Genomic DNA, 18,759 nt, shown 5'->3' with positions numbered 1-18,759 from the left:
ATGTATGGCCTGCCAAACATTCATTGTACATCTGCTTTAATCATTATCCCAAAGTGAAGAATGAGCTCTTGGAAGATAAGAATTGCTGCCTCCCTTCTTCTGATGCCAGTACTGTTTGAAGGTAAATTTTCCTTCGCATGATGTCAGGGTCATGTTGACACGCTGTGTACCTGCTAACCTGTAACAAAACATCTCCTTGAATCCTTGAGGAACGTGCCCCTGTCATGCTTAGTGTGCGCCTCTTTGTTTGGAAATGCTGTATAAGGTTGCCGGAAAGCACTCAGAAGAAGAGCTCTTTTTTCCCTTGAGAAGGATGCACTCCCTGAGCTATAGTCCTCAGCTTGGCTCGAATATAACTTTCTGTTATAGGATGATTATTGATTATTTTCCTCAACAGTAGAAACAACCGGAAGCTCTTTTAGGACAGAAAAGGCGAGATGCGTCCCTGAGTGGGGTTGAACCACCAACCTTTCGGTTAACAGCCGAACGCGCTAACCGACTGCGCCACAGAGACACGCTGCAGCATGGTTTCCTTCCCCTCCGAGAGCAAGCACTATTCAACGCTAGGCGGAGTCATCCGCTTTTTGCAGGATTTGAAGTTGTCCAGGTTCCAAATCCTCGAAAACCGGAGAGGCGGAGTCGACGCAGCCAGTGTTTTTGTCTCCTTGGAAACCCTTGCTTTGGGTGATTCCGAAGGTAAAGTGCAACCGAACGGCCTCGCCTGGCCTTGGTCCACAACCTCCTCAGATGCCAGCGCCACAGAGACGCCTGGGGCCGCGACCCCTCGGGCCTGGGCCGAGTGGGGCCCAAGGGAAGCTGAACGCCCGGTGGGCTCCAGTGGCGGCTCTTCCCGTTTGCTCCGCCTTCACCCGACCATCTGCGCCCCCGGCGCTCCTCTCAATCCACTCGGCTGCGGTCGGTTCGAGGAGGGAGCCGGAAAGAGGGAGAGGAGGGCTCAAAAGCGGCAAATGCAAGGAGGCGACAAAGAGGAGGGGGAGGCCAGGTTGCAGACAAGGAGACTTCCCAAGAGTCCTGTGCAGAGGCGCGGGCGGGATTTGGCAAGATGAGGATTGTTGTTGTTTTTAAAAGCAGGTATCAGAATCGAGAGGATGGGAGGGGAAAACGGAGAGCGGGCAGAAAAGAAAGAAAACGAGTACCTGCACTGTCCAAGAAAAACCAGCGCAGTAATTAGAGGGATATGACGTCAAAATTCATAGAGCAAGGAACAAGGCCGCCCCCGGGGCTGTGGCGCGCCGTGATCGTATAGTGGTTAGTACTCTGCGTTGTGGCCGCAGCAACCTCGGTTCGAATCCGAGTCACGGCACTGTTGTCTGTCATGTCTGGCTTTTTGCTTTTACTTTGTTGAACCCCGCACAGGGTTGCGCCCCTTGCCTCGGGGCCAGGGAGCAGCTCTTTCCGCCGGCCACTAAGCGCGAGGAGGGCAGGAGAAGAGAAGGAAACGCTACAGTGCGCTAACCTTGGTGCGGGTGCGTTCTCCGTTCCCGTGCCTGACCAAAGTACACTGGAGTAAATTATCTTCAGTGGTGCTCCAAAAGGGGAGCGTCGTTGATGCCCTATTGGGGAAAAATGTTGTCTCTCTGTTGCTCAAGATCTAAACGGTCTTAAAGACCAGATAAAATTTTTCATCAGATTAGTGACACCTCTTCCATAGACCTGCCTAGCTGGATAAACCTTGGCTCCTGGCAATCTGTGCTCCCTGAGACTTTTTCAATCCTTGGCTACTGTTCTCCTTAGAGCCATCATATTAAACTCTCTGGTACTTTGCATACTCTCAAGGATTCTAAACGCCTGTTGGCAGCCACTCACAGGTCAAATGGTATCCATCAAAATCGGACAACTGGAAGAACTCAACAATAACCACATAAATGATGATGATGGTGACTAGAGGACTCTCAGCCCCGATGACTCATCTAGCAGAGACAGTGAATATGTGACTCCTGGGCCTGGGGACATTCACAGTGGTAACTGAGAGTAACACTATACTGGATGGTCATGCTCTGGGGGTAAGATCATGACCAAAAGGGGAGAATTGCTCAAATCAATCACAAGTGGAGATCAGACTTGAAAATTATCTGAGCAGACCAAACAGTTTAGTCATACAAGCCGTAGCTAATGTAGCAAATTTTGCAAAACCAGTGGAACTTAAATAGGGCCACTTCTGGTTAATGCCTCTGAAAATCATAAACGAAACTTAAACTGGTCCCCAAAATTGATATGAGGTAACCACTTTAACCAATTCGCTATCACTAGTAAACCTCTAATGGTATAGACCAACACTGTGAAGAATAAACAGCCACTGACCCCTCACTCTATGAGCTGCTTTATAACAATATACCTCTGTGCCTCATTCTGTATTCAGTTTGAGTGCTCCCAGTTCCCAAACTGTCTTTTTGCACACAACGAATTTTTACTTATGACTATTTCAGTGATCCAGTGGTTTTACTTCTGCTAGTTCTGAACTTTGGGCAGGGCCTCAACATTTTCATCTGCCAGATTGGGCCAACAAGAGAACTCCATACTGTTTTTGACATAGAGTCCCATGGAGGGTCCCTAAATTGCTAAGCTGATCCTTGGGTTCCCTGTTGCAGATTGGAGGCTGAAGGAGAGATGACTTTTTTCACATAAGAAAAAAGAGGAGGAAGAGGCAGAGATACAGAGAGGGGGCAAAAATAGACTAGAACCAGAAAACCGATTTTAGGGTCTGGCACTGGATGTCATATTTTGGAGAAAGAGAAGACGCTGATGAGCGTATCCAGGGAAGAATAACTTTAGTGGAAGCAACAGACACTTAAGGCCATTCTATGATGTTTTCCATTTGTTTATGTGTAATTCTTCTCCTTATCTTTGTAGAAAAGGCACAGGTGAGCTCGATATGTTTGTCTTGTGTTTTTGGAATGCACGCTTACACAAAAATGCCTGCCGTGATTCAAATATTCTCCTGTGGACCTTCTAGACTTCTCTTAGGTTCCACCACCTGTACAATAAAAGCAGAATGGGCCCGACATGGGGACTCTACCTGGGAAAGTGCCATTAAAATTAAAGGGGTGTGAGAGGAATGTGACACTCTCCACAAGAGTTGCTTTCCTTGCTTTGAGGTTGTTGCACATGCTTCACACCAGATCGACCCTTTCTTCGAATGAGAGCAATTGGGAAAACAACCAGCTGCATCCACAGAAATCTTGGGTAGGGAAGTTCAAACACTACCAAGTAGCAGACCAGGGATGGCCTATTCACCGGTGTGCAGGTCATCGTCCTCTGCTTTGACCACTTTGGCAAACTGGAGACGGGACTCCACTCACCTTCACCAGTCCTGAGAGATCGCTGTTCCAGAGGAGGTCAACAGCATGGTACCAGTAGATCCCAAAACTTCACAGGATTTTTCTCCTCTTCCCTTTACTCTCTCTTCCACCTGCCCAATAAGGGAGGATCCATCGCCTTTCTCTCCTGTCAGGACGCTTTCTGGCTCCCTCTACAGAACTGAAGCGGGCAGCCGGTTTCCCCTAGGTGTCCCTCCTGGCCTGGTTGTCTCCCAGGACATCACTCCCCAAGGGCGGGACCGGGGGAGCCTGGAAAACTGCATGCGGGTCGTGGAGGTCGGGCATCGAGGGTCCGGCACCACAATCAAAGCCCATTCTTCCACCTGCCCCACGCACCTGCTCCTTGGGGATGCCGGGGGAAGTCGAGTAAAGTGCCCCCTAAAGCTTCTCTGCAGGCTGAACCAAAAGAGGTGTGAAGTTCTAGAAGGGGAAAGAGGAACCTCAAGGAGCCAGACTACCCCCCTGCCTGGCTGGCCATTGTAGACAGGCTCAAAAGAGGCTGATTTCCAGGACAGAGCCAAAGAAAAGTCCAAAGGGCACAAAGACCCATGATCTTGAGAGGAAAAGTCTCAATTCCTAACATCCACTTGGGCCCAGGGGCCCAGAGTTGAATGGATCCCCGCACCTTGATCAGGAGAGTCATCTGCACAAGTTCAGAGACCAGGAACAGGAGGGACTATGCACGTCGTGGTTCTCAATCCGGGCTGACATGCGTCCTTGGTCCACGACCCTCGTCCCGCTAGTTTGTCACCAGGCCTAGTCTGGAGACACTTTTGATTGTCACGCCTGGGGGGAGAGGGGGAAGCTTTCCTCTGCCATCAAATCATCAAAGGCCAAGGATGCCACTAAACATCCTTCAATCCACGGGTGGAGCATTCCCCTGGAAAAAGATGATCGGATCCTAACTGTCAACGGGGCCGAGGTTGAGAAAACCCAGAGCAATCAATGTCCCACACACGTGACAACAAAACAAAACTTCCTGACTAAAGGGATGTGGGGTCTCAGAAAAACTCCGGTGGCGGAGAGAACGCCTAGGCTTTTGGCCTGAGCATATGGAAGGATGGAGCTGGCATCGACTAAGGCGGGAAAACTGCAGGTGCAGCGGGTTGTAGTGGGAAGATCCGGAATCCAGTTCAGCCGCCTGGGACTGAGACTTGCTAGAAAGCGTTTCCCCTCCACCGTCTGTCTCCGTTCCTGCACCCACCTGAGTCCTTTGGGAGGTTGGAAATGCCAAGCTCTCAGGTCTCCGTGCTCGGGCCCCTTCTAACTCTGGGCGCCTCCCCACCCACCTCCTCCCACGAACCTCGTCCACTCCCCGGCCCCCGCGACCTTCTCTCCCCGCAGTGGCGCGTCCCCGGGGCAGTTCAGAGGTGCCGCCGGGACGAGGCGACGAGGCGACTCGCTCCGGCACGGGTGGTCCTGGCGGGCCTCCGGGGCTCTCGGTGCGTCGCCTGCGGGCTCCCTTTTCCAGAGAAAGCAGGGAGGGAAGGGCTTTACGAAAGGATTCCTGGTTTAAGACGCGCGTGACTGGCTCCCAGAGCCCAAGGCTTCCCAGAGCACAGAGCAAACCTCCCTCTGGGCGGAAGCAAGGAAGAGAAGCACCAGTGTCCACTTCCCTGGTGGTCTAGTGGCTAGGATTCGGCGCTTTCACCGCCGCGGCCCGGGTTCGATTCCCGGCCAGGGAATCCTTTTGCACCGTCTGTCTGCACACACGAACCTTTCTTTCCTCTGTTGAGGGGTCCTGCTCTCTGCTCCTCGCACCCAGTCTTCAACTCCTGCAGAGGAAGGGGAACAAGGGTGGGCCCCTTCTCAGGGGACACCGCTCTTGCTTGTCTCCACGTCAGCCACCCGCAGAAGCGCCTTCACAGGGGTGCTAAGCATCTTGCCCAGGTTTACACAGCCCTGCAGACCTTCAAAGCCCTGTGGGGCTGCACCTGAGGTGGCGCGGATCTGGCTGAGCTCTCTGTGACCCAGACGCGGCCAAGCCCAGGCGGCCTGTTGGTGCGGGCCCTGCAAATGGGCCAGTCGGCTGGGATTCCCCTGCCCAGTTCACAGATAAAACGCTTCCAAGGCCTTCGGACGAAAGAGGTGCCCAGAGGTGCTGCCCGCGGGGGTTGAGGGGAAGGTGAACGTGGGGTCAGGTCCTCGAGGGCTGTCCCGTTTGTAGATTAAAAGTGTAGGGAGCTGATTTTGACTGACCCAACAAAGGCAGCAGGTGAAGTACCCATAAAATGGCAAACTCTTACCGCTGCCATAAGCAGAAGACAGGAGTAAAAATCAGCACCAGAATATCAAAACAATGGTACCACAGTCAAATCCCACAGCTATTTCTACAACGGCTGTAGCATGTAAACTGTGTAGACTCCACCAAGCACTCTGCACGTTTTCCACTTTCCCTTCCACACTCTCTCCGAAGGCCTGTGAAAAGTCAGGCCACAGAGGGAGAGAAAATATTTGCAAAACATATCTGATTAAGGACTTGTATCCAAAACATGCAAAGAACACTAAAACTCAAAGATAAGAAAAATTTAAAAACCCAATTAAAAATGGGCAAGAGATTGAACGGACACCTCACCAGAGATGACATACAGATTATACAGATGAACAGATGGCAATCCCGTATATGAAAAGATGCTCAACATCGTATGTCACTAGGGAATTGCAAACTGAAACAATAATGGGCTACCGCTACACACCTCTTAGAATGGTTAAATCCAAAAAACGAACAATACCAAATGCTGGTGAGTTGTGGAGCAATGGAAACCATCATTCGTTGCTCGGGGGACTGCAAAATGGTACAGCCACTTGGGGAGAGAGTTTATTACAAAGCTAAATATACTCTTGCCATATGATCCAGCAACCGGGCTTGCACGTATATACTGAAGTTTGTTGAAACCTTATGCCCATACAGAAATTTGCACAGGAATATTTATAACAGCTTTTTTCATAATTGGCCCTATCTGGAAGTGACCAAGGCATCCTTCAATAGGTGAATGGTTTGAACAAATCATGGATTCATTTTGTGTAATAACAAGAAATGGACTATGATGACAAGGCATGAAAGAAACTTACGTTCATATTGCTAAGTGAAAGATGCCGGTCTGAAAAGACCACACACTATATGATTCCAATTATATGAAATTGTGGAAAAGGCAAAGCTAAAGACACCACGCACTGTATGATTCCAACCATATGACATTTGTGGAAAAGGCAAACGTAAAAAAGATAAGTGGTTTCCAGGATTCAGAGGGGAAGGTGAGAAAAATGATTAGGTGGAGTACAGGGGTTGTTTTAGGGCATCGACAGTATTCTCTGTGACACGGTAATGGTGGATACGTGATGTCACCAATTTGTCAAAACTCATAGAACTGTAAAAGAGAGTGAACCTTAATGTAAAGCATGAACTTTTGTTAAGAATAATGTATTAATATTGGTTCATTGGTTGTAACAAATGTATCACATAAATGCAAGATGTTAATAATAGGGGAAGCCGTGAGCAGGGAGGGAGTGAATATGAGAACTCTCTTTGTTATCTGTTCAGTTTTTTTTTTTTGTAGTCCTAAAATGGTTCTAAACAAAAAGTGTGTTAATTAATAGAAAAACGAAGATCTCCTGACCAGAAGATTTGACTGGCAGAGTGTAAAACAAAAAGGCACGATAGAAACGATTTTCTTGTGGGTGCGACTCTCCATCTGGGCTCATCCTTGTCCTCAACTTTACCAAGACCAGCAAACTAGGGCCTACGTCCATAGGAAGGTGAGAGGCCCCACTACCCAACTCCCCTCATCTCCACAGGAATTTCTCCCCACAAGCCTCCCCCTTCCCTGGGCCCCTGATGCTTCTCCCAGCACAGCTTCTGTCCTTCAGTGACCTCTTTCTTGATTCCAGCTCCATAGTGCCATGTAGCCAAAGGATGGAATAGGACGAAAGATAATAGTAACAAGGGTTTTGGTTTCAAGTATTCCAAACCGCAGAGACCCACCAGACCCACCTGTGGCTTCAAAGACCTGCTCTGGCCAGGTGGTGGCTGTGCTGCAGGATGAGCACTAAAGCACGGGTGATCATTTCGGGGCCTGGGAGCACTGCAGAATCCCTGTTTAGATCAATTCCTTAATATCTTCTGCCCCAGAATTAACTCAAGGTGTATAGTTGCCCTTTTCTTCCCTTTACCACTGCTGCCACTCCCAGAGGGTGGAAACCACCCCTCTTGCCTGTGCAAAAGAGAACCTAGCAGAGAAAGGTACTCACTGGCTGGGAATCAAACCTGAGTCTCCCCCAGGGGAGGCAAGAATTCTGCCATTGAACCACCAAAGCCCTGCCCCTCCCCATTAGATTGGGTCTCATCAGGAAGAGTCTCAGGAAGGACTGGGAAAACACCATTCTAAAAAGAAGTTCATACAGTCCTCTTTGGTAGACATGCAGAACAAACAGAAAAGACACCCAGAGCACAGGCTTGCATAGGCAACACCATAAACCTCTGGCATTCAAATCATAATACTAGAATTCAAATTCAAATCAAATTTCCTCATCGATGATGCATTCTCTTTGCCCTCACATTGCTTGGTGCCTCCCAAACGCTTTCCTCTCAACCATGAGACAAACAGCAGCTCTTTCCCTGAACAGGCAGTCCGGATCCAGGGATTGTTGGGGAGCCTCACGTTTGGGGATGTGCCTGAGTTACTCCGGAAGAGCTCAGTGATAACTGAGCTTCTCTCCTCCTGTGCCTCTTTGGAGTCCTTGGAAAAGGCCAGGGATCAAATGGTTCTGCTTTTAAACTCTTACATTTCAGAGGGACCTACCAAAGGGTGAATAAGTGAAAACGTCATTCTAAGATTTCATCCCCTTAACTACACCCTCACTGGCCACTGGAGGAGGCCATGTCAAGGAATAAGAATTCAATTGGATTCTGGGTTTCTGCTAGATGGTTACTCTTCCATACAGTGTACAGCTTTTTTTTTTTTTTTTTGTCCTTTACTTTTGCCTGATGTTCATATTTTCACTCTTTGATTCTTTTGTTCATGATTAGCCTGGTACAGGCCAAGCAGTAACCCGTGCACAATCGCCCCAGGGCCCCAGAGCCTCCCTCCTCCGGTGCCTCTTTTGAGTTCCTAGAAAAGCCCAAGGATCAACATGATCAGCTTACAGACTCTGGCGTCTTACAGAGATCTACACAACAGTTCAAGTATAACTTTCTCTCCAAGATTTATTCCCTTCACCACACCACACCATACCCTTCCCCTCTCCTTTCTGGCTCTTGAACTTTTCTAACTTTGAAGCTCCACCCAAGATCCTTTTACTGTCTTACATTTGAGCAAAAGTTTATTCTTGATCACTGTATTCTCTACCCTTTCCAATTGATCTGCTGGAGTTGTTCTACATTGTGGATTAACCATTCTGCTGCCTATCTTGTGAAATTTATTTTCTCGTTTGTCTGTCTGTGACTGTGTGTGTCTGTTTGAGAGAGAGAGAGAATGTTTCCTTATTTGTTTCTCTCTCACACTCTTTCATTGTTTAACAACCTGAGACTATTGCGTATGTTAGGCAGTGTGCTATGTCTGGAGAATTTTTTATTTTTATACACAAACTTGGTTTCCCAGGAACTATGAATCTTTTTCATACGAAAATATGTCTTTGGAAGACAGAGTCAAGTAAAATGTGACTTCATTAGAGCACAATTCATGCCAAAATAAAAGGAGAACATTTCATACTGAATTCAGACAGTCAGGAAAGTCTTTCCAGAGGAAAAGACTTCTGAACTGAGACCTGAAGGATGAGAATGATTTTGAAGAAGGAAGAAGAAGTTGTGAGAGACCATCCCCTGTAGAGAGAAGCAAGTGCCTGAAAGTGAGAGAGTTCCTGACGTGTCCAGGACTTCACTGTTGCTGGACTTGAGAATTGGCAAGAGACATGCAGATGATGAGGATGAGGGAAGCCTGGGTTCATGTCATGAAGGTATTAAGACTGTTGAGTGGAGGAATCTGGGGACACTATGTTGTTTTAGGCTACAGATATGTCCTGATGTAGGCTGTGGAAGGATCACTCAGGATGCAATGTGGCAAAAGGATTGGAGTACACTAGACTGGCCGCAGGGAGGCTGGCTTTTTATCTGGGTGTATTAATGGGGATAAGAGTTGATGGATGGAAGAGTGCAGTCATAAAGTGGCAGTAAGCCAGTGGTGCAGCCAATAAAGTTAAGCACTATATATTTATTATGACAGACATAAATTTCTGTGCGGGGGAGATGAGAGAGTGTATACAAACAGAGTAGCAGGATGTGCTTCAGGCAACAGGGTGGTTGGTGGTGAGGGTACATATATTAGGCAGGATTAGGAAAAGATTGGGCGTTGTTTTGGGGATTGATTGAAATACTTGGGACAATGCACTACAGTTTGGGAGACACTGTGCCTGGTCTAATCCAAGAATATTGAGGTAGAGGGTGGTGGGTGACGACAGGGAATTCACAGGTGCAGTGAGTTTTAGCATTTGTGACTCTGAGACACATACGAGGCATTGACTTGTGAATTAGGAGTTGTGAGTTGGAAGTACAAGTTTGTAGTATAGAAAGAGATGTGGGAATCAGTGTAGATCTGGTTGATGGAGGTGGTATTTGAAAGCATGTTGACCAAAGCTGGTGTGTGTCTTGAGTGTTGGGCAGAGGACGGATAGAGCCAAAGCTCTCCAAGGTCAAAATGACAGTCATTTTCCTTGGTGAGCCCAGGTTTGTGACTCAGCCTCCACCCAGCTCAGCTTCTCAGCAAGAGAACAATGATTGCAGGTCTGCAGCTGCTGTCTTCAAAACGTCATGATTTCTAGTCTCAACATGTAGGGGAGCTCTCCCGCTTCCTTTCTTCAGTTTAATTTCCCCAGGAATAATTGGGGAGAGAAACCTCTGCATATTTCAATTTCATCCAAGGACCATTATGTTAACATTTCAACCATTAATATTTTTCGGAAACTTGGTCTGCTCCTTAGACAACCCATACAATAAAGCCTATGCCTCATGTGCATCTCAGAGTCACAAACGCTAAACCTCAGCACAACAGGGAGTCCAATTTAGGAGATTAGAGTCTCCCGAACAACTAAACATTGACTGCAAACTTAACAGTAATTAATCTTTTAATGATTATGATATGACGTGTATCCATCCAAATGCTTTGAACACCTTACAAAGCAGGCAGGTACTGCTGATACAATGATTAGGAGGCTGACTCATTATTCTTGTACGAAAAAAACAGTTAGAAAGAACCAATCCCATTGACCAAAATGCATGTCTTCATTATCTCTATTTTGATTCTGGCCCTTTCCTTCTTTTGATTCCAATCTAATTCTGCTTCTGCTTCTCATTTCCTCCCTGGGTTAGACTTTTACTTCCCTCCCCTAGCAAGTTAGATTACTTCCTGGGACCCTCTAAGGCAACAGTTTGAGCTTGACAGTTGGTGGTTCAGGATCCTAAACAAGGGATCTGGATGAATTTCCAATGTTTTTCTGTTACAGGCCTGAAAAGAGCCTTTTTCAGAGTTGTGGTGTGAGCTGACAAAACAGATGTTTTGATACTTTAATTTGAATGTCCCGCCTTTATCCTGTTGCCTGACAGGAGTAAGCCTCTTCCACAAGCCTTTGCTTCCAGTGCCTTTGTGTTTGTGAGCTCTATCCAAAGACAAGTGTGTAAGCCTATTGGGGAACTTTTTGGTTCCCCTGCCTCCCATCCTCCGGTGACTGTCAAGATTCTTTCTGGAGACCCATCGTTGGCCCCAACAGCAGGAAGCATTGGTCGTTCAGTGGTAGAATTCTCACCTCCCACGCGGGTGACCCGGGTTCGATTCCCTGCCAGTGCATCATGCCCAATCTCCTTCTATCCAACCCTGTCTTTTTACGCATTATGCCCAATCTCCTTTTACCCACCCCGTCCTTTTATGACTCCTTCTTGCTTGCCTGTAGCACGGGCGAGTCTGGTCATTTCCTGGTTCTGGCCGCCAGGAGTTGGAAAATGAGAACTGAAATCCCTAGGGCAATTCTGAGCAGAGCACGGTTTTAGGGGTCCGCCTAAACTGGGACTTTGCAGTGCCCTGGGGCTGCGACGTGCTCGCGTATGTGGAGCAGCATTTGGCGTGCAACAGAGTCACCACGTCATTCGCGAGTTCGTACCTTTCAACCCGCAAGTGTTTCTGGAAGTCTGCGATGTTGAATATTTGGACCTAAGACCCTTGTGACTTTCATCCTTTCTCTTTGGAAGAGCGCAGGAACCCAAAGAGCCATCAGGTCACTGATTGGCGGGCTGGACCGTGGGCTGACCGTTGGGCCACGTCTCACCAAGGAGCGAGGAGCAAAAGATGAAGGTCCCGGAAGGCAGTCACCGCAGTGGCAGGGGAGGCGTCAGCGGCCGAAGGAACGGGGAGGATTGTGGGGAGGAACCAGCGTGGACAGGAGGGGAGCTGCGGAGAGGGGGCCTCGCACAGAGGTGCCGAGAGGCCCCTGGCGTCTGTACACCAGACGCCGTGAACCGAGTTTATTAACATCGTCAGCCACCGCGCCTCGGTGTGTCCCCACCGTGGGCCCATCGGTGTTCCGGGAAGGATTCGGCGTACCTGGCAATGTGTGTCAACAGGTGTGAGCCTGAAAATTACACTTTTCAAAAGAGGAAATGAGCGACAGAATCTGGGAACTGTTTATCCTGTTTTGTTTCTCTGCTTGGACGCTCCCTCGAAAGCACTGCGATTTGAGGGTGACTGCGTTAGAGAGACTACCAGTGATTACTTTTCACCCCAAAATCTTGGGAGGATTCCCCTACCTAACTATAGTTTCAAAGAGCAGATCAGTGACATCCGGGCAGTTTTTATTCTCTTTCGTTTTTAGAGATAACCTTGATTTATTCGATTTCAAGTTTCCTTCTGAGATTGTCATTCTACATTTTGTGTAGAAAACGATGGCCCCACTATGTTTTATACATTTCTTTATTTTTAAACTCTCTCAGAAATCTGAAATTTGAAAGAATAGATTCTGAACCGTGATACACAATTTCTCGTTTTTGACCATTTCTCTGTAAACAAGAATCCGGATTTAGAAGGTGGGGGTCAGGGGGACGAGGAGTTCTGATCTATGTAAAGGAAAATGGTGGATTGCTACCGAATTGGAATAAAGTTTTTAAGGACTGTAATGTCCCCAAATTACCCCTTTACTGTTTGCTGGGGGGAAAAAATCTGTCTTTGAATCCCTTCCTTATACCCAGCTTGCGAGAAGCTTCCTCCATATTCAGGTCATCTTCTCCTCCTTCCCCTCCTTCTCCTTCTCCTCCTAGTCCTCCTCTTTCTCCTCCTCATCCTTGTCCTCCTCCCCTCCCGCCTCCTTTTCCTTTTCCTCTTCTTTCTCCTCTTCCTACCTCTCCTTTTCCTCCTCCTTCAGTGGAGAAAGTGGGGTGGGAATGAAAATCCACAAGACAGGGAACGCAAGAGAATTTTGTTGGAGAGCTTGGAGGAGAGGAAGGAAAGACTAATTGTGGGTTCTGAAACAAGCATCGAGAAAGCAAAGGAGAGTTGGGGATAGCTATGATTTGGCCTGCAGCCTTTTCAGAGTAGTCAGATAATACCCTCTAATGATACACCTAGCATAGTGTGTGTGTGTGTGTGTGTGTGTGTGTGTCTGTTTGTGTCTTATATCAAGTATGTACTGATAGGAAACTATCCAAGATATGGATTTTTCCCCTTAAATGTGACATATAAAGAAAGTGTGTGGACCTCTGCTTCAGGCTTTTGTAACATTTGCATGAATTCTGTGTTTGTGAATGTAACATCCATTCACAAAATGACTTAGTATTAAAGGTAAAAAAATTAAAATGGCATTTATAAAACATATGACCTCAAAAGGGACTTGTTCATAGCAGCTTTGTTTCTAATAGTCCCCAAACTGGAAACAATTCAAATGTCCCTCAAGAGGTGCATGAATGTAATTGTGGTACTAGAACACTGATTGCCTGGGACAGGGTTGGTGGGGGGATTGATCTCAAGGGGGCAAGAGGACATTTTGGTGTAATGGAAGTGTTCCTTCTTCTTGAACAGGGTAGTGGTTACAGGGGGGCATCAATTTGACAACAGTCATTGAACTTGAAGTGGATGCGTTGTGTTACTTACAATTTACACTTTAAGAAATATGATTTTATAAGCATAATAAAATCATCCCAAATTTTAATCTTACTTTAATAATAACAATTACTATTATTGGCCTTAGAGGGTTCTTATAGAAAATCCTCTCTTGTCATGAACAATTTGATTGAAAGTTCACCAACTTCTTCATTTTTGTTTTTGTATCTATTCCTTCAGTTAAATTCCGGCACTAATAAATTGAATCACTTTAAATTAAAAAATAGAATCTGTAAGAGCCCAATTTTATAAAAGCATATTTATATATAGACTTCTCTTTCTAGATATACCAAAAATGACTCCATCAATATTTAGCCAATGTTAACAAAAGCTATCTTTGAATTTAAGATTTTTTTAGATTTTACAAATTTTGTTTTTCTGTATCATTTGAATTTTGTATAATAAGCAGGCATAATTTTTTGCAAAAAAATTAGATAAAAAACAGATTTGAAGGAAAATATGTAAAGATGTTAACAGTAGTTAATTCCAGGTGACTGCTTGTTAATTGCAGGTGACTGCTTATCTTCTTCTTTATGTATTTTTCATATTTTTAAATCTAAACAATGAATGGTCCAGAAGGAAAAGAACAGAATAGATATGGAAGAGGGGTAGGGTAGGTGAGAGGACAATGCAAAGGGGAGGAAAAAATGCAGATGTGGCAGGAATTGTGTCTAAGTTGAAGACTTGAGGGAGCAGCTGCTAGGATACCAAGGCTGTTTGGGAGGCAGATGGGTCATGAGGACCTTTGGGACAGCCGTATGCCTGTTACGTGGTTCCTACTCGGTGTTTTTTTTTTCTTTTTCCAAAAGAAACTTACAGGCTTAAGTTTCTTGTCAAACTCTTTTCCCGTTTGTGTTTCTCTTTTGTTAGGAGCGGTATAAACACAGTGGTTCTGAGCATATCTTCTGGAGCCAGGTTGCCTTCAGCTCAAATTCCTGCTTTCAGATACTACTCAGTGGACTGAGTGACTGGACAGGTTGCTTAACCTTTCCGTGTCTCAGATTTCTCATATGTAACATGAGGACGATAAGAGGATCTAGGCCTGTTGTAAGGATTAAATGAGTAAACCACATGTAACACTTGTGGGACATGCCTGGCACATGGCACTCTGCATATATACAGTCATTGAGCGTTACCTCTTGTATTTTGGGTGCTACACTGCGTCAAGACTGGGTGGGAGGAAACCGATCTTATTTAAGTCACATCAGTGATACTTTTCCGTGACTGTGGACCCTCTCAGGGAGAGTTAAGTAATCCTCTGTGGCCAGGCAGAATTTCCTGGGCGAGGAGGATCTTGGAGTTTATTAGTTCATCTGTTCAGCTCACTAAAAAGGGAAAATTGATCCAATTACTTACTGTGACACTGCCCCCAATACAAAATTCATAGTTTTACAGTGGAAGACATTTCTACACAGGACACAAAACCCAGAATCTTTAGAGCAACACATATGATTACGTGAAAATTTAAATTCAAAATACCAACGATGTACCTTAAAAAGATCATAGGTAGAAAGAAATTATTATTATTATTATTGTTTTAAGATTTTATTCTTTTCCTTTTGTCCCCAAAGCCCCCCAATACATAGTTGTATATTCTCCGTTGTGGGTCCTTCTAGTTGCGGCATGCTGGACGCCGCCTCAGCGTGGTTTGAAGAGCAGTGCCATGTCCTCGCCCAGGACCCGAACCAACGAAACACTGGGCCGCCTGCAGCGGAGCGCGAGAACTCAACCACTCGGCCACGGCGCCACCCCCAGAAACGATTATTTTTTTAATTGGTATACATTTTATCAAAGTTACAAATGCCCAAAAACTTTTTATGGAAAACAGTTGCCCGCTGATCCCCTCTCGCATTTCTTCTCTCCCAGGATAACCACTTCCAACTCCTGTAACCAACTATTTGGCTGTTCATCCCCTCGTCTCTAAATAAATTCGGTTATTGCTGGATTTTCAGGTTGTCCACCCAGGCCCCGCAGACCGGCCCACAAAGGGAAGAGGAGTTTGTGCGTTTCCCTACCCGCCGGTCATCTCCGAGGGAGCCAACGAGGACTCTCCCTCGGCTTCCGCTCACTCGCGAACCGATGTAGCCCACCTCCTCGAACTAGGGAAGGAAACTTGGCAGGAACAAAGGCCAGGCAGGCAGCTGGGTGATTTCTGGCAGATCTGGGTTCGCCGGCGGATCAGTGAAAGGTGGGAGCGCCCCAGAACCAAGAGCAGTGGTCGCCCAAACCCAGCGACCGAAACCGCTGCCGGGCTCGCCCAGCTCCTCTCCCAGCTCCTCTCCCTTCCATTCCCTGTTTTCCCGCTTCTTCTTGGTCATTCTCTGCCCTTGCCTGTCTCTCTCCATTTCTCGGCTCTTTTCTCTGGCCCCACGTCTCTTCCTCTTCGAGTCCTCCAAAGGGGAGCCTCCAGAAGACAGCTAGCTTTTTCTGTCCTTCGTCATCGCTGAACATTCTGAAATAGGAGACTCGGAGAGGAGGAGGACGCCGTCCGCAGCGCAGGAGGCCCGCGGTCGCCCCGCCCCGCGCGTGCCCACGGGGCGGGAGAGCTGGGGCGCGTCTCTGCCCGCTGCCGGCCTCGGGCGTCTTCTCCGCGGAGCCAGGGGGCGGCAGGACGCACGGGGAGCCCGCGGTCCCGGAGGAGCCCGGGCCGGGGCGGCCGGCGCTTGGGGACCCCTGGTCTCCACCGACGCCGGGCTCCGCGGCCCGGAGTCCTGGTTCCGGCGCAGCTGGGGGCGGAGGGAGGAGACCCCCGGGGGTCGGGCTCCGAAGTCGAGTGTGACAGCGGCCTTGAGCGTCCCGCGGGGACTTAGGAGCTGGACGTTCTGACCGCAGCCTGAGCGCGTCAGACTTAGAACAAATGAAAACTCTGAATGAAACGGGCCATGAAAAGACAGCCCCTCCAGGCCGGGTCTCGAAGCGTCGACCCCGAAACCCAGACACCCTGGCCGAGGGCCGCGCCGGCCGCCGCCTCCCTCCCCGCGTCTCCCGCGGACCCCTCTCTCTCCGCAGGAGCCCGCGGGTCCTAAAACAAGACGGGCCGCGCGGGGGCCCCTCGTGGTGCGAGACGGAGCGTACGCCGCCTCTGCCTTTGCCCCCGAGGCCCGAGGGTGACCCTGCCGAGGGGCTGGCCCTGGCTCGGTCGCCGGGATCCTGGGCGGCGGGGCCGGGGCCTCCGAGGCGCATCGATGGGCAGAGCTGCGCGGGGCCAGCGGGGACACCGCAGGCTGGGAGGGACCCCGCCACGCCTGCCGTGTCCGTGTGGATGCGCCCCGCGGAGAACCCGGTGTCCGGGACCCCGACTCCCGCGGAGGAGGCGGGAGATCGCGGGGGACGCGGCGGCAGGAGCGGGAGGGGGGAGGGACCGGGAGCAGCGCGGGCCGAGGAGCTTCCTTTCCGGGGCCCCGCACCTTCCTCTGCGACAGCGGGACGCGAGGGCGACACCGCACGCGGTTTGAAGAGTAAAAAGTGGCCGTCATCCTGAAGGGAAGGGCAAGGTCCCACCGAGATTTGAACTCGGATCGCTGGATTCAGAGGCCGCAGTGCTCACCAGTACACCATGGAACCTGCGCGGGAGCCGCGCCTTCCGCGCTCGCCAGAGCGGGCGGGTGAGTCCTCCCCGGGTGCCCGCGGCTCCTGCGGATACTCCCAAGGCTTCCCTTCCTGGGACAGTGGAGCTGCGTGCGTGGCCTCGCTCTCTCTCTGCGACCCCCCCCCCCCTTTGATTGACTTCTCCTCACTTCACTTGCACCTTGGAAAATGAGGTGCAATACACTCTTGGGCTTCGGGCCAGGGGAGAGCCCTTGATGCCTCCCTCATAAGCCACCTATTCTGCCTCAGTTTACCAGAGTCTCCTGTCCTGAGGTGAGATTTCTGCAAACAATAGCCTTATTTTCCTTTTCGTTGCCTTCTCACTTTTCCCATTGACCAGAGAGGGCAGATGGTTGTCAGGGCGGGACTTGGGACTTCCTGGGTCCCTTGGCCACACAGCACCCATCACATCCCAAAGCCACCACCGCCTCCTACACGTAATATAACTGATGGTGTGTCAGCGGTGGAGCGAGATGGGGAGGCAGGAGAACTTTCCTTTTCTTCCAGATACACCGCTGGGGGTTTTGTTCTTGTCGTTGTAACTCTTCCTTACAACAAATGTATGTTTGTTAGATTTACCATACAAAGTAATCAACCTTGTTTAACGTCTATACCCACCACTCAGACCAGCCAGACTATACTCACCTGGGGCGACTCAATATCAACCCCACGTCATGGAGGCCACAAGGCAGGGCTCTGAGAATTATACAGTCACAGTCTGTTTCCGAGAGCTTGCCCAAGTCAATTGTATTCCAACTTCTCAATGTATCATGACCCGGAAACTGCACAGATTTAAAAAAAAAGTGCACACGTATCACGGTACCCAATAGCTCTCATTGATGGATCATAGGGGATGTGGACACGGGTGGTCTTAACAGTACACACAGTATTTATGTACACAAAATACCACCACACTATTTACATGTGTAATAGATATAATTCATATTTTATCTCAAAATCATAATCTGTATTTCATTTTCCCCTTTATTTCTTCATTGTATCCCTAAACCATCTCTTCCCTTGTCCAATACCGAGAACAGAAAAATTAGCATTAACAGGGGGGAAAAAGCTGCTTGCTAAAAAACGGAGTCAGAAAGATCCCCAGTGTTGCTGGAAGAGGTATTTTGTCCCAAGAGACTGGATGAGGGTTGAATCAAGGAGGAAGGTGTCAAAGGGGCTGCTCTTGTTATGGAGAGAGGTTGTTCTCCCCAAAGTTTGAGAGGATGCTGAAACGTTCTACTGGAAAACCAAGAAGCTGAGTGGTAGCAAACAACACAAAGCACCCCTCTAGGAGAACTTTGATCAGTCAAGGTTTATGACTGCAAGGAACGGAAATGGACTCTGGAGACATAAGAAGAAAGGAATCTGTTTGAAAGGATGTTGAGACATCACGCAGAACGGCCAGGAAACCCGGAGAACCGGGCTCTGACGAGGGGCAGCGAGAGAATCAAATGAGGTTAGAACTAGGATGGGTGGAGAGACTGTCCTTGAGGGGCGAACGCACCTTGGGTCTGAGAGCCCAAGGTGAGAGGTGAGGATATGGTGGTGGTTGGGGGGTGGGGGGAGGACCTGGAGTGAGGGTGGCCAGTGAACAGCACTACCCTGGGAACGACTCCTCCCCCTCCTCTTTCTGTTCCTCCTTCTGCCTCTTCCCTCTCCCCTCTTCGCCCATTCTATTCCTCCTCACATTCCATTGCACA

The 18,759-nt window shown here is 48.7% G+C and overlaps 4 non-coding genes across 4 annotated transcripts; 3 read left to right on the top strand and 1 right to left on the bottom strand.

Annotated features, from left to right (window-relative positions):
- Positions 1-440: 440 nt before the first annotated feature.
- TRNAN-GUU (transfer RNA asparagine (anticodon GUU)) lies at positions 441-514 on the bottom strand. Its single transcript has one exon. It is a non-coding gene; the product is annotated as a tRNA-Asn (tRNA).
- Positions 515-1,252: 738 nt separating this feature from the next.
- On the top strand, positions 1,253-1,324 carry TRNAH-GUG (transfer RNA histidin (anticodon GUG)). Its single transcript has one exon. It is a non-coding gene; the product is annotated as a tRNA-His (tRNA).
- Positions 1,325-4,951: 3,627 nt separating this feature from the next.
- TRNAE-UUC (transfer RNA glutamic acid (anticodon UUC)) lies at positions 4,952-5,023 on the top strand. The gene has a single exon. It is a non-coding gene; the product is annotated as a tRNA-Glu (tRNA).
- Positions 5,024-11,102: 6,079 nt separating this feature from the next.
- On the top strand, positions 11,103-11,173 carry TRNAG-CCC (transfer RNA glycine (anticodon CCC)). Its single transcript has one exon. It is a non-coding gene; the product is annotated as a tRNA-Gly (tRNA).
- The last annotated feature ends 7,586 nt before the right edge of the window (positions 11,174-18,759 follow it).

Source organism: Equus przewalskii, unplaced genomic scaffold (genome assembly GCF_037783145.1).
Source record: "Equus przewalskii isolate Varuska unplaced genomic scaffold, EquPr2 ChrUn-12, whole genome shotgun sequence".
NCBI classification, from domain to species: Eukaryota; Metazoa; Chordata; class Mammalia; order Perissodactyla; family Equidae; genus Equus; species Equus przewalskii.
This window is presented reverse-complemented; position numbering and strand designations above follow the sequence as displayed.